Source organism: Podarcis pityusensis, assembly GCF_964106645.2.
Source record: "Podarcis pityusensis genome assembly, chromosome: 1".
Classification (NCBI taxonomy): Eukaryota; Metazoa; Chordata; class Lepidosauria; order Squamata; family Lacertidae; genus Podarcis; species Podarcis pityusensis.
In genome coordinates, this window is record NC_138028.1 from 54,855,029 (window position 1) to 54,869,382 (window position 14,354).

The 14,354-nt window shown below is 40.0% G+C and overlaps 1 protein-coding gene across 6 annotated transcripts in view; it reads left to right on the forward strand.

Annotated features, from left to right (window-relative positions):
- The window catches only part of LRRC4C (leucine rich repeat containing 4C), a 624,097-nt gene that overhangs the window by 518,870 nt on the left and 90,873 nt on the right, over positions 1-14,354 (forward strand). For 3 of the 6 annotated variants that reach the window (XM_081001811.1, XM_081001813.1, XM_081001812.1), the window contains one exon: positions 11,496-11,668. The exons of the other annotated variants lie outside the window; for them this stretch is intronic. The gene's annotated coding sequence lies outside the window, so the exon portion shown is untranslated. The remainder of the gene's footprint in view (positions 1-11,495; positions 11,669-14,354) is intronic. 6 annotated transcript variants of the gene reach the window in all.

Genomic DNA, 14,354 nt, shown 5'->3' on the forward strand with positions numbered 1-14,354 from the left:
TTGCATGCATGGCTAGATCTGTTTTATATAAAGGCAACAGTTTTGCTGCCTCCCAATCCAGTCCTGATAACATTAGGGACGCTTTCACAATGTTTGTGTGCAGAATTTTTTATTTTTAGTCACCTAGCTTGTGTGTTTTTTTAATGTTTAATTTCCTCAAATGCAAACTATATGTAAGATGATCTGTAAGGGCCACTGATTTATCCATTCTGATATCTGCCTAAGTCAAAGAAACTGGAAAATTGAGGATAGGTTAACAAGAAGGGAGCAATGTTTTATTTATTATTAAATTTCTATCCTGCCTTTCCTCTCAAAGGCGAACAGAGCAGCCATACACAGTTAAAAACATTGAACATTTTAAAACTTTTGAAAATACATCTAAGCACAGCAAGTAAGATGCCCAAACCCATCACATCTGAGCACTAAATACCTGGATGAACAGCAATGTCTTTAGATTTAGACTGAGACTATGTACACATCATACATTTAAATCACATCTCTCCCAGCCCTGCGGAGCTGTGGTTTATGCCTCACAGAGAAGAACCCTTAACAAAATACAGTTTCCAGGATTCTTGGTAGGGAATGCTTTAAATGTATAGTGTGTATGTATGTGGGGAGAATGCATGTTGCCAAACGGGGAGTCCCATAATTGGGGCATAACCATGGAGAAATATAGGCAATTTCTACTCTGCTCTCTAGCCCTTAAAGTGGCTTTCAGATTAAAATCACAATATAAGAATAAGAACAATGAGATTAAAAATAAATGCTTCACTTGATTACTGAAACACAGGTGAATTAAAAAAGTCATCCACCTTGAGAGAGGGGAATTGAACCTCTTTTAGGAGGAAATTCTGCAATCTTGGTGCTGCGACCAAGAAGGACTGCTCTTGTGTCTCTGCCAAGTACGTTTCTGAATGTAGTGGAACACAGAACATTACTTCAGATGCATTGCCTGGGCAAGTTCACTCTGAATTGTGCCCAGAAATAAACTGGAAGCCAGCACAAATGAAAAAAAGTGATATACCAGGAACCACTTGGATTGCTGCTTTTTGCAGGATCTGAAGACTCCAAAAAATCTTCAAATGTAGACTCACATACAGTAGTCCAATCTGGATGTGACCAGAGCATAAGTGACAATGATCAAATCTGCAAGACTGGGGAAAGGAGCTGATAAACATCTCCAGGACATCCACCAGGACTTCCAGGAGCAAACACAAGGTCCAGGCATAAGCCATCCAGCACAAACCATAGCTCCAAACCTGGTGCCTTGTTACATATCTTTAGATGCCGGGCAAAAACATTCCACTTCTCCCAGGCCTTTGGCTAATTAAACAATCTATGGGCTTTTAAACAGGGTGTGTGTGTGTGTGTAGTGGGTGTTCTTTTGGTTTGTTGCCTTGCTATGTGGTTATGTATGTTTATATTATAAATCACCCTGTGATCCTCGGATGAAGGGCGGTATAGAAATTTAATAAATAAAATTAAAATAATAATTGTATCTTTTTGTGAAGAATTGCATTGACCACCACTTCTGAAGAGTAAAACAGTGTTTAAGAGAGGGTCTCTCCATTTACTGAAATTCATTGCTGGACTCTAACACAAAGATGGGAAAATATAAACTCCAGCATAGATTAGTACTTTGACAAAACCTGTCCTCTAGTTTCTTGGAACTTTTCTTGCTCCACAAAAGAGACTTATTCTGCTTCATTCCTGTCACTTCTAAATCTATTCCAAATTTCAGTGCGTGCAGGATTTTGAGTTTCACATATTAGTTTATGCTACTTGTGCATATTGTTGGCTACATTCAAGTAAGAATTTCCAAAACAACCACCATTCATTCATACTAATAAACTGAAATGAGATGCTAAAATGTTTCTATTTTACTTTATATGGAAAGTGTTGGGTGATTCTCCCTCTCCCTCCCCATTCCCTGCAAGCTAAAGTAGTTCAAGATCCTGTTTGCAGTTTTTAAATCACTGAAGTCAATAAACTTTTGCCTGCTGTTCACAATAAATAGGCTTGCCCATACACTGAGTTCTGTAATGAATCATTGCTTACAATACTAAATGGTTCTGTCAAAGAAGTATGCCCATCATTGCTGATACTGTAAGGAATCTTGAGCAACAAAAGCTTGTGCTGTGCAGCTAATGGAAATTATTCATATGTGTCCCCTGTTGATCAGATGTTTGGAAGTGTAGGACTTCTTGTTTAGTCTCTCTGCCACTGTGAAATCCAGATGGCTATACTCTCTGCAGCATCGCTTTAGCTATGAAGTTGCAGCTGTCCATGAATGTGTAGCAATATAAATGTTTTAGTGATGAGCTGATTGCTGTGAATTCACTCTTGGTAACTCCAAATGTCCTAAAACTCTGTCAGAATGCATTTTATTTTGGAGAATAAATATGTTGCTGCACTATTTGCTGGCTGGTAATAGTGCCCTTAGAGTTTGTGATTGTTGCCAGTCTCCCAAGATGGGGAGAAATGGAAAGCAAAGCAAAACACAGTAGTAAGTGGACAGCACAAGCAAGGGTATAAAAGAAGTTGTCATCGGTAGGAGATCCGGGGTGTGTGTGTCTGTGTGCATTACATACAGTGGTACCTTGGTTTTCAAACTTAATTCCTTCCGGGATTCCATTCAACTCCCGAAACTGTTTGAAAACCAAGGTGCGGCTTTCAATTGGCTGTTGGAGCTTCCTGCACTCAAGTGGAAGCCACGTTGGACGTTCGGCTTCTGAAAAACATTCACAAACCGGAACACTTACTTCTGGGTTTGCAGCGTTTGGGAGTCGATTTGTTCAGGAGCCAAGCAGTGGCGAAGCTGTATGCTCCGCTACTGGGGGCGGAGAGCAGGTGGAGGCGTAGCGTGCACCCCGGGGGCGTGTGGCACCTGGCGCTTGGGGGGGCACGGTGCATGTCCGGGGGGGGCGCAATGGCATCCTACCGGAATAGTGGTGCTGGGGGCGGTCTGCTCCCTCTGCACTCCTGTTCCTCCGCCAGTGGAGGTACCACTATATTTGTTTGGGTCAAATAATGACAAAGGGCACTCTAAGATCTTTGCTCAACTCAGGAGAAAAGGCATTTACAGAGATTCAAGCAAATGCTTAGTTTTATAAGGCTGCACTGCTGAGGGAGCATCAAAAGAGAACAGTCATAACTATCACAAAGAAAAAAGAAGCTGTTATCACATGTTGGGTGAACAACATGCCCAGTGACATGGGCCAGATGGTATTTTTCAGGGAATGTTAGTTCTGGGCTTCCATATCACTCTGGGCTTTACTGAACATATAGCCTGTAGGCCCTGGAGCATTCAATAAATAATAAATTCAAATGTGTAAGCATCTAGGAAAAATGTGAATGAACAGCATAATTTTTAAAGGAGAAATCAGGCTAGATCATTTTGAAAATGTGCAGCTGGAAAGTACTGCTGGCCCGTGTGGATTTAAGTGCTGTCTAGCCCAGTCCTGTGCACGAGTTTCTTGTTTTATTTATTCACAGAAGTTGCATTGCTCTTTACAAAGTGGTTTATAATGTAATGAGTACAAAAGTAATAATCAGTGAAAGCCAATAAAATAGCAAAACCACAACAATGCAGCTGAATATATCCGAGCTCTGAAAGATTCACAGATAGGCCAGAAATTATCGTATGAAATTATTTTTACAATACAGAATAAAATGTTCACATAAAAAGGGTAACCACAATGATTGTTTATGGGATTTTTCCCCTACCCATAATGCCATATATATATTTAACTTGTACTTTAGGTTTAACAAATGTACATTGGGGGATGGGAAATATGACATCTGACATTTTATCCCCTACACGTATCTTTAGTCTTTATTTACCTCCTGCTTAGATTTTTATAAGGTCACCCAGATGCCAGTGTGATGTGTGACCTTATAAATTATTATTATATACATATTTAATAAAAAACCCTCAACTATATTAAATGCCAAAGCCATGTATCACAGAATAGTTCTATTAGAGATTTCCCACCACCACCCTAAAAAGAATGATTGAGTGTGAAAATTGTGAGCATGAGTAAGATAAACAGCGTAGTCATGCAAAGTTTATTAAAAGGGGAAGGAGGGGTTGGAGCAAGAAAGCAATATTTCAAAAACATCTCTATTTTGAGAGCATGGGCAAACCCCCTTCTGTCTCCCCCCCCCCCAGCTCTCCTTAGAAGAAAAGAGGGTATTCCTTTCCCAAGCCATCTATTGGAGTGTTATAGAGCATAGTCAAATATGCATTTATGTCACTTGGTCACTTATATCTCTATGACTTCTACTGCAGACAGGAGCCCAAAATTTAATTCCCTCTTTTTCTCCAGTGTGATTGTGGTGATGTCGTTCCTTGTAAATTCCTCATCTTTTGGCTCTTTCCGCAGTTGGGTTTGGCAAAATAACAGCTCGGTCAGAGTCAATGCAGTGGCGGTGTCACATTTCGTGTGCTTTCTGTGTGACTCCAAACAGCACACTGCTCATAAACAATTGGCACAAGAGGGCTTTGATACTTGTTCCTGATATACTGATCTTTATTTACTGCTTGCAAAAAAAAAAAAGGGGGGGGGGTTACATGTATCTCTGCCTGTAGTCTGAAGTGCAACAGTTGATTGTACTGCCTAAGTCTGCATATGCTGGTGAGGCCTCAGATGTCAAAGTTAAAACAGGATTTCATTTTTGCCCCTTTATTTGTTCAGCTGCGTACATTATGAGCTATATACCCACTATAATCTGCATCCTGATTTTATTGCATCTTTATATTATTTCCTTTTCTGTTTCTTTTCCCTCTAAAAATATGTTGCTCAATCTCAGGCTTCTTAATGAAAGGATGTTGCTATTTTTGCTGGAGGTTTTAATTTAGATCAGCACCCTTCCCTGGGATTTACTTACATTTGCAAAGAAGCTAAAGACCTTCTCCATGTGAGAGGTTACCACACCTACGATGACTACCTTTGTTTATTGCCTCTGATATGGCCCAGTTCTAGCCAAATGTGAACATAAGAAGAGCCTGCTGGATCAGGCCAATGGCCCATCCAGTCATCCTGTTCTCACAGTGGCTGAACAAATGCCTGTGAGAAACCCACTTGCAAGATCTGAGCACAAGAGCATTCTTTCCTCCTGCAGTTTCCAGCAATTGTCATGACGCTCATATAGTCAACTACTCCCTGATAATAACATATGTTATTGGCATTTGGTGTCTGGGCTACTATGCAAGGCTTAGAATTATTACCTCTAAGAAGTAATTAAATTGGCATGCTTATTTGAGTGATTTGATCTTTGTTTTGAGTGGTCTCCAGCATAGAGCTTCTCCTTGATCTGAGGACTTGGCTCATTTACTTCTGCTTTGCAAGGTTTTGCGTTCTCTGTTATAGATGGATTGCCTTTCTAGACCAAGACCCTCTTAGCCCCACCAGTATTTTCCATCTGTAAAATAGTTTTCTAGAGTATCTTCTAATGCTGAATTCATGTGTTATATAAATAGGTTGTACAAATGACAACCAATGGTCTGTCTCTGAGATCATCTGATTGAGTTAAATGGTTTTAGTTTTTGTATATGGCGGTCTGGATTGTGGGAGGTTGGTCTTTGTCAGCCTTGTATCATATAGGTTTTTTTCTGTGATGGTGGTAGTCTTGTGAGTACTTGTAGCTGTGTTTTCTCTTCTCTCCTCCAGTGTATGGCTGGATTCCATTGTTGTTTTGCACACACACCCTTGATGAATCTACAAATCAGCTCCTATCTAACTCAACAGAAGCTTTCTGTGTATATCAGTTGATGTGGTCAATAACAAAATGCATTATTGCAATGTTGTGGCAGAAGAGAAATTTTCATTTCAGGTGGCTCAGCAACCATATGCATGAATTGAGTCAAATGGGACTTACTCCCTGGCAAGTTGTTATAGGATTGCAGCCTTAGTTAGTTTACTTTTTAACAGGTAAATAATTGAGATAACCAGTGCTTTTTTTCCTTAAAAAAATGTTTAGGGGTACTCTCATTTTGACTCAAGAAAAATCACCATTTTATAGTTCAGATTGGGAAAAATAAATACAGCAAATGGACAGAAGTACAAAGATTCACAAAATGTTTAGGGGTATGCATACCCCTGCATACCCCCAGAAAAAAAACACTGGAGATAACCATTAAAAGAATTATCTTCTGGATATCACAGGTGGGCCAAGTGTCACTGTGTTCAGAACAGGTCCATCTTGCAGGCTTCCTACAGACATTTGGTTGGCCTCTGTGATAGATGGGCCATGGGCCTAATCCTGCATGCTAGTTCTATGTTCTTATATTTTTATTCAGAGGCATACTTTATGACAGGTTTGGGCAGACTTCAGGCTTGACAGATCTACTTTATTTTTTTGCTAAAACCTCAATATCTACCAACTAGAGCCAGGTGCAAAAGCCATAGTTAGGATTAAAGGAGGCCAAAGAAGGACAGAACTTTTTTTATGTATGCCACAACAGCAGCAAGAATACTCATTGCAAAGTATTGGAAGACACAAGATTTACCCACTGTGGAAGAATGGCAGATGAAGTTGATGGACTATATGGAACTAGCAGAAATGACTGGCAGAATCCGAGACCAGGGAGAAGAGTCGGTGGAAGAAGATTGGAAGAAATTCAAAGATTATCTACAGAAATATTGTAAAATTAATGAATGTTAGAATGATGTTGGATAGTAATTAAGTGGTTTCCAGCTGTAATGCTTTAAGGGAATATGAAAAAAGGGTTATAAATCGTTAAAAATCAAATATTTTTACTTTTAAAGGATTTGCTGAACCAACAGATTGAAGTGGAATACAAAAAAGGGAGGTATGAGGAGGTCCAGGAAATAAGTCAAAGGAAAATAAGTAATGGAAAATCTGTGTGTTTTTAACTATTTTTATTTTGTATTTTTGTTTTTTTTTTCATTTTTATTGTAATATTTTTAAAAATCTTAATAAATATCTTATAAAAAAAATAAAAATAAAGAACGGAGTGCCTCTGAGAACACTCTGAGCATATGATTTGGCTTACAATGCAAAAACTGAATTGATCTCACAGTCCTTTCACCCAAAAATCAACTCCTGGGTGTTAATTTTGCTTTATTATAATTAAGACTAATAATTGCTATTTATATAGCAGGAATACCATGAAAGTCTTAGAATCATAGTATTAATTTTGTAGACCCCTCTTTAATGTTACTTGTCTGTTATATACCCTTATTGCTGGTGTAGTGCACATTCTCTGTGACTGTGCAATAAACACTCTAGTGCTTTTCATGAAAAGCAAGCGTATCATTGGTGCCTGAACTGCCTGTTAACATGTAACCCAGTCCAGAACCCATGGAATTCTGTATGTAACGCATGGAATTTCAGCCTCTGTAGTTTTTTACCTTATTGTTTTATTATTACCTTATATAGAGGTCAGTTTGCCACAATATACACATAGAAAACAATGTGCTACCCAGTTGCTTCATTTTATTTCTTCTCTGCGAAGGCTTGAATTTCTGTGGTCTGTGAAGGATATTTGATGCTCTATGAATGTTTTTGCAATCCTCATTCTAGTAATCAATGAGATGTAAAATTGCAGCAGTTCCATGCTGCCTAGAGCCTATGCTGACAAACCTCATTTAGTTTGTCAGAAGGCATAAACCACTCATTAGACCACATCATTAGCTCAGTTTCCTTCTAATGTGAAGGAAAAGTGAACCAGGCCAGCTCTTAAGGTGATGATTTTTTTCCTTGCTTTTGTAACTTTAGGATAGCTGCAGTGATAGTGTAACCTGAATCTCAACATGGTCAGGAGCATCTGAATTAAAAACTGTCCCTTTGAGGAAAGAGTAATGTCCTGAATTTGGAAGCTATTGACCGGAACTTGAATAGTTTGCACCTAAAATGCTTTAGGATTATACCCTATTCTCCAAAGTTTGGAATGCTTTTTAACCCATTTTGTAACTTTACAACACATTTCAAGGTTGAAGCTTGTCATGGCTCCAGCCCAGACCACCACAACAGACGCTTCTACTTGTGAGTAAGGAATAGATCTTTATTGAGACAGAGAAGAGATACAAGTTCAGCCATGGGTATCAAGTCACAGCTAGGCTAGAGGCAGTGATGAAAGTGTAGTCCAAGATCAGGACAAGGTGCTTAAAACTGCACAGAAGCAATGGAGCTCTCCCAACAGGTTGGCACATCCACTCACCAAGCTTCTAAAGATGGAGCAAGGCAAGATTACTCATTACACTCTCATGTCTTGCAGAACTGTTAAACACGTAGATGTTCACTGTTTCGGGCGGGACATATCAGTTGCTAGCTTTGGGAGCACCAGTGGGTCCTGGGTGAACAGGATGTGCCCTCCTCTTCTGACTACAGTTCCTCTACCCCTAACAGTTGGTGGCTCCTAGGGTGCTATAAACTGTAGTTCTGTGAAGTCAGGACCATTAATGAACTACAGTTTGCAGGATTCTCCATGACTGTTAAAGTGGTACAATAGTGCTTTAAATGTACATTGTGGGTGTGACCTAGAAGGTTAAAAAATGATGTGAGGTAAAACTGAGCTCCTCCCATATGGCTGGTGCTTCTCAAGTTATGCACATGGCTCTCATGACACAAATGTAACATATGGCATATTCCTACCCTCCTCAGTGCATCTCCGAAAAGTATCTAGTGTGCCCTGTCGAAAGCCTGGTTGTGACTAACCATGCACAATGAATAATTGTACTAAGAAATGCCAGCATAGCCTCCATAAGTTGTAATTTTTGGTCAAATGATTCATAAGTCATTACAAATGAAGAATAATATTTGGATATTATAACTGATCATTTCATGAAAACACATCAACCGGGACAAATGGCTGAATTCATTGCATAAATACTTTGATTACTTTGCTCAGACTACTGAAGCAAAATGACACAGAAAGATGTTCAGGCATATGGAGATGATGAGCGGGATTCAGCTGTCACAAGGGCTTCCCCTTGCACAGTGGGGATTCCCGCCCATCTTTACACCTCCTGAATTGGCTCTAGAGGGGCCAGGAGATCCCCTGGAATAGTGTAAAGGGGAGAAGAGGGGGAATCGGTTGGTCTGGCAAGCCAAAATGCTTGCCCTGATGCACCGTTCACCTTAGTGTGGTATTAAATTCCATTGAAGTTAATGGTCATAGGTAACTTAGGCTCATTAATTTTAATGGGTTTACAATGAGCAAGACTTAGTTGAATACAACCTTTTTAGCTCTTAAGCACCCTGCAAATTTTTATAGTATTTATAGACCATTTCTCAAACCGTTTTTATTTCTTCCAGCCTGTCATTTCTTTTGTATAAGAGCAGTATTCTGTGCTATTTGTAGTGCAACATTGCAGTGACCAAGATCTAAGTTTTGTTTTCTTAATGGCTTCTGCTTCATCTCTCCCTTGCACGGAAAGAGGAAGGTTCATCATGTATATTTCTAAATGAAACCTTGATGCTACTGTTGTTGAAGACCTACTGAAATTGACCTAGTCATGTTTGGCGATGCTTTATTTTTAGGAGGTGTTAAAAGGCCACAGTCCTTTATACACAATCATAAACTGCTCATCTGACCACATTAGTAGCTCAGTTTCTTCCAAAAGTTAAATGGAACCAGGCTAGCTGTTAAGGTGATGTTTAATTTGGTTTAGGATCTTCAGACACAACATGAGAAGGGTGGGGGAAAGTATTTTTTATAGCAGTATGTTTGTATTTTACCACCACTAAAATGCCTATTTTACTATTATATAGATGTGCACTGTGCTCCACAGTAAAGCAGTTACTGCATATATAGTGTGAGGGCAAAGCCTAAGTGTATTACAGATCAATCCTATGGATCTTCACCAACTGCACTGATGTAAAGAAACAGTTTTTGTTACAGCCTGTGGTATATAAAGCATCCCCATATTAATTTCTATAAAATACCGAAACCCCTTTAATTTGCTCAAAGTTTAATAACAATTAGGATAGAACTGCTATGTCTCTACAAGGCTCAAACATACAAGATTTGCATAAGGACCTTCATGTCCCTAAGGCTCCCCTTGTCTGGCATCTGACAAAGTCATAGTCAGAGTATAGAAAAAACAGATGTTGTTTCACTGAACTACGACCCTACATCAGGATTCTTTGGCTGTTGGGTGTCAGATATGCCACAATACCTCACCTTTGTCTCACACCATTGGAATCAAGTAATACTCTTGTGTGGGACAACTGGTAAAGTAGTAGTAATCCAGTCCTACTGCCAACATGAAGGGACCAGTTGGGACCATGCCCCAGCATTGCAACTCCCATACGATGCTGTGTGTAAAACAAAAAATACAATACCTTCAGCATTGTTGTATTTCTACTCATAGACTGGTGGAATTTTCAGAATTATGTGTCTACTGTTGCCCTCTATTGGACAAGCTGTGACATTTGTTCTACAGACTTTAATGGGAGTAGGTGCTGGTCATATCCATTTGGATTCTATAGACACAGAGAATTCAGAAGTCATATTAATGAAAGTCATATTTCTTCCACTATTGGTGCTGGTTTAACATTACCCTAAAACCACTAGAGTTTTTTGAGACCCAGAGAAGAGTCTATGTTAGAGAATCCCATGTATGAAACTAGCTCAGTTCAGATTAGATGGGCACCAATGATCTGCCATGACAACTTTTCTCCTTTGAAAATAATAAAGCAGTTCCCAATAAGGATGGAGGAGGAATTTGGTAGGCTTTTACAGCAGATTGACTCAGTCCAATGGGCCAGAATTTGCTTGCAGTTGGAAGTGCAACTCCCAGTCAGAGTTTGCAATGCCATTTTGGTGTGTAAAAATTGCTCTCAAAATTATGGGTTGCATCTGACAAAGTCATTGTTCCCTCTGGACAACTTGCAATCATGCAATGGAACCTTCCCTCCCTCTCTCCCCTCCAGGGGCACGTGGGGAGAGGGGAGGGGAGGGACGGTCCATGGTGGGAACAGAAGTCATTCTCCATTGAACAATCTGGATTTTGGGTGAAATGTGTGCAATTATGCAGTTAATAATGCATGCAATTTAAATGCAAACATTCCATGTATGCATCCTTTCCAAAATTACTTCCAAGCTTCCTATTTGCCAGCAAAAATGAAACAGGACAGACCTAAGCTGATCTGTCCATCTCGAGTTCTCAGTAAGAGGACTGCAAGCTGGGTTTAATGAGAGAAAATTTGCAGTCATTTTGCGCCCCCATTTTTTTCTCTCAGAAGCTCCATGGCCTCTGTATTTCTCATACTCAGACGTCAGGGTTCTCCTGGTAAACCATGAGTTGCAGACCATTGACTTCTGTATGACTCCCACCTCCTTTGGGTAGGTTTTACTTGTGAAGAGCTATCTCATTGATTGAAAGGCCACCACAGCTGTTGAGTTTGCTTGTCACGAGGGGGCTCTGCTATGAACTCCCTCTTTTCTTGAATGAATGCAGCAGTCATTCAGTGTCCCTGCTGCCCACGTAATACTGAATGAAATATTCTCTTCATATTTTAAACAGATTGAGACTATGAAGAAAGACTGGCAGTTTGTAACAAGAGGGTTGGCTTCTATTTTGCTGGCCCCAAGAAAGAAGTCTTTTGTCTGTGTAACTCAAGCAGATAGACTAACCACTAGAGCACCTGCATTATTGGCCAGGAACGGAGAAGGGCAGAAGATGGACTAGGTATTCTGGTAGGTTTATTTTCCATCTCTTAACTATTTATGTGAAATCCATTTTTGCTTTGCAAAAAATGCAGTGTCTAGGAATGTTCTTTGTGAAGGAATGTTTATGATCATACATTGAATGCTTCAGCGAAATTTTTTGGCTTCAGAGCCTTTTACCACAACTTCCGAAGAAGATAGCGGAAAATGGTTGGTCCAGTTTTGCAGACAAATCCTGTGTGTGAACAGAATTGGAAGTAAGCCCCATGGAGTTTCTGGCTGGACAGGAATATGGCACATTTTGAAATGGCACAAGAAGATGAAACAGCTATTTCATTTTGCTTCATAGTTGTGCGACTCTTCAGCAATTGAAGTTTTGGTAGTGGTAACAGCACCAGGCTCATCTCTGCTAGGAATGCACAATCTGCTTCTTTTTTTTGTCCTGCATTTTTATCCAACTGTGTTTAGCAGTTGGGGGGGGGGGGACACTCTGTGAAGGCTTAAATGAACCCTCTTGTTTATGACTTATTTTCAAATGAAGGCTCATTTTCTATGGTAACACTTATGTTTAAATTATAAGGAAGTGTAGTACTGTATATAAAGAGGGCTTTAGGATCATTGTGGTTATAAAATATAATTCAAAAACCTCTTAATTTGTGCAGTTTTCACCACCTGAATTATCATTCTTGGTGATTATAGCTCTTGGGATAGTGATTCTTTGTGGTTGTCAATGTGAGCTCAGTTTTTTGAGTTTCTAGGTTTGGAGATCCTGTTGGAATGCGGAAAGCTGTGGAAAGAAGGCAAAAACAATAAAAATAAAATGGAGGCATTGATGATAATGATGATAGGGTGGATTTCTCTAAAGATCCTGTTATAAGAGAAAAGGAGAGTACATAGATATTGCCATAATGTCTTAGAAAATCTGACATTTTATTTTGTGAAATTATTCTTCTTTGTTTCTTCCTCTTACTTGTTTTCAAATCAGCCAGTCAGAACTGAGGAGTTAGTAAGATAGGTGCAAAGCTGTCCCATAAATTCACTAAGTTAAACGTGCTGGACCACAAACCACTCCTAAATACTCTTCACTCATTGCTTCCCCTTTCACTAGTGAACTTCACAGTGTTGTACAAAGCCAAGCATAGCAGGAGTGAAAAAACCCCAAGAAGCAAGAAAAAAAGTTGTGTCTTCTCTCCAACCTATTAATGTGAATTTTAGCAGTCCATCTCAGAAACCCGTGGTGAATGGCCAGGTCTTTTAATAGCATAGATGTGCCTCAATTCTTAAAGTAACCATTAATTGTGATAATAGCCATAATCCAACAGAAAAACACACTGGCATGCAACACCCATCCCAAGTCAGTAGAGACCCATCTTTCCCTACATACCACCTTTGTACCAGGCTGTTTTTCTGATGGGGAACCTCATTGACTAGTGATTCAGGCAGAGCTTTCTTGGTGGTGGCATCCCATCTGTGGATTTTCCTCTTCCTCGGGGCTTTTGGAAGAGGTGGATGTGTTTTCGGCCATGGGTGTTGCCTTCTGCTGTAGTGCTGTGATGGCGTGAATTTAAAACCATTATTTTAAATCATGGTTAAGATTGTAAATGTTTTTTATTATTATTGAACACATTGAATGGTATTTTGTAAACCTCTCACGTCCTAACCAGTGAAGGGTAGTTTTTCTAAAAAAATGAATGAATGAATCAATGAGTACTCAGAAGGATCATTCACCACCAGGCCTCTGCACACCAATAGTCCTGTCACTGAATGTGAATTCAGATGACAGAAACCTCAGTCTGTGTGTTTACGAGCAGGGGAGTCCTCTGAAGCATCTGATCATTCAGTTGTACACAACGTTACTAATTCTCTGTGTCAACCAGGGAGGAAATGTGGCAATTTCAAACTTCTGAGCAGGTACCATGTGGTTAGTATATCTGAGCACCAGCCCCTGAAGGAAAAGAAAAGGTGTGTGTGTGATTTTCTGCTCAAGGAAACACACATCTGGGATTCTTCTGTTATTGTTGGAAGTAGCAAATGTGAGCAGGACTGAGATGAAAAGGCTATTTGAGATGAACTGTGACTGCCTCAGTTCTCCTTTCAGCAACTCAAGCAGAGGTAATGGCACAGTCAAGCATGCCTGTGCTGAACACCTGCCCTATCCCAGCAACCACTGTGTGACTTACCAATTTGCTTTTCAACATCTCAGTTTATACACTTTCCCGTCACTCCCATCAGCCACCTGTGCTGCCCAATACTCTGGCCAATATTGATTACCTATTTGGTCTTGCGGTGGGGGGAGGGAGGGGCCCAAAAATAGAGCCCAGATCACTAGTGCTCCCCCCATTTTCAACTTTCTTAATAGGAGAGCAGTGCTTCTGTGCACAATTCCCCCCCCCCCACATATATCCCAGCTCATGCACTGGACTTGTCTCCAAGCCCTTGTCTTTGTGTGGAAACACATTTGCATATGCTAATAAACTTCTCTTGCTGAAGACCCAAAATACAAGTCTACTTCCATTGTCGTTGCTTTTCTTTTGCACTGGATTTATTATGGTTGTTGCTGCTGCTGTTAATCAGTGACTACATAGAAAGGCATTGCTAGGCTAGGCTTCATTGTAAGGAGAAGAAACAGACAGACAGATAGGGGGAAAGGGATGGTCCCTGACCCTGGGACACTGAAGTATGGACTCAATTAGTTAATTGAGTTAAAGCGCCCACC